The following is a 1968-nucleotide window of genomic DNA, read 5'->3' on the forward strand; positions in this document are numbered from 1 at the left end:
TTGTGGTTTGAGTAGCGCAAGACCATTTTGAAGTGCTATTTGAAATTCGGGAACTTTGTGGAAGTACAATGATAATGGAGGCTTGAGTATGCAACAGAACCTCCATCATGTCTAACAATTGTATGCATTCATGATAAGTTTGAGACGCATGGTACTGTGTGAAGTAACTGAAACTGCATGTGCAGTAATACAAGTGGATACTTTGGTCAACGTTGCTCAAGCAGTATTTTGCCATAATCAGAACTGTCTGGTTGCTGATGGTAACCAATTTGAGCATCTCTTGTAATTGCAGAAGTCAAACGTAACTTGTACTCATCTTTCTTTATCAGTATATATTACTACAATACAAAATATACGTATTTTTGGCACCCTCTCTATATATACAGATGGCACCATTTTGCCAAAAAAATGTATACACATTTTAAGAAAGGAAAACTGTATTAAAATTGTAATATTCAATATATACCAATAACAAAAGATGAATACAAGTCACGTTTGACTTTTGCAATTAAAAAAGGTGCCCAAAGTGGTTACTCTCAACGTCCAGACACTTCTGGTAATGGTGAACTACTGTTGAGCCACGTTGACCAAAGTGTCCACTTGTATACATTTTTTGGCACCCACCACATGTTATATTTTAGAGATAGAGATCCATTTGTCACAAATATTTTGTGGCATTGGCTGATACTGAACACCATCTTGGTGTTAGGCCCTTACTTCTTAAAAAGGACCTAAAAGACAGAGTTTTCATTCCAAAGGCTTTATTAGCCAAGCCTGGCATCCACCTCACTCTGCAAGAAGAGAACGGTCCTGAAGTCTTGGCAGGTGGAAGTTTTATAGGGTTTGATTTCCGGGGTTTTGGGCAAAAGCAGAAGTAAAGCAAATGTACAGAAGCAAGAAGGGCTGTTACTTTTTGTGAGCTGTTTCAAACCAGTTGCAAAAAAAATACTTCTGTAAAATTTCAACCCATTTTTGTAAATCTAAGCTTTTACTATAATAATTTCTTGTGATATTAAGTTTTAGTTTGTTATTATCACATTCTGGTGACTTAACAGGTTATTCTGCTAAGCCTAGCTGAAGTAGCTGAAGTGTCGTTTCCTCTTATTCTTTAGCGCTGGGGTATTTTTAAAATAAGCCTGTCTGGCCTAGGGTCCGGGCTGGGGTTCTCACATTGGAAAGGCTGCTCTAAGGAATGAAAAACCAGTAAACTAGGTCGAAAACACTCGGGTGAGAAGGAATGCCTATGGTAGCATCCTTCACTACTCTGTTTCCATGTAGGGAATTGTTTTTATTTTATCTCTTTCATCCTTTCCTTTTTTACTCTTTTCAGTAAAATCTGTACTAAAGATAAAGAGGAGAGTATTATTTACTGCCCTACAGGAGCTATTTAATCTACTGTAAATAGTTCCAGTGGAGCCTGGTTAAAGTGTGGTGATATTAAGAACACATTAACTTAGGTTCTCTCAGTAACAAATAACAAAAACTCAATCTAAGTTGGATACTTGAAACTCTATGGCAGAAAAAAAAAACAGGCTCAGGAAAGGTCTAGAAAGCAGCCATGTTATTTCTAATAATGTACTCATTGCACTGGTTTTGAACAAAGGCTGTCTTCCTAAGCAAACTTTCCGAATCTAGTCTGTAGATTCAAACTGATCTCTGCATACACCCTCCCCCATAGACATACACACACGATGCAGATGAAAGAAAACATTCATAAGTGGATGTCATGTACCTGCAACGTGTATGCCAGATGCTGGTGACTTTGGTAAGTCAGTCACTGATTACCGGAAATCCAGCCTAAGGCTCATTTGCCAGTATCAGTGTTGGCCGGTGTTAGCTTGTGAAGGAGCTACTCTACCATTCAGGCTTCCAAAAACCCCATCTTGCTCCCCAGACTGAACTATTAGTATCTGCATAATTTCATGGACATAAAGATTTCAGATGAAGCTGAAGACCCCCTGTATTTTA

This window comes from Hipposideros armiger, unplaced genomic scaffold (assembly GCF_001890085.2).
Source record: "Hipposideros armiger isolate ML-2016 unplaced genomic scaffold, ASM189008v1 scaffold_768, whole genome shotgun sequence".
In the NCBI taxonomy this organism is placed as follows: Eukaryota; Metazoa; Chordata; class Mammalia; order Chiroptera; family Hipposideridae; genus Hipposideros; species Hipposideros armiger.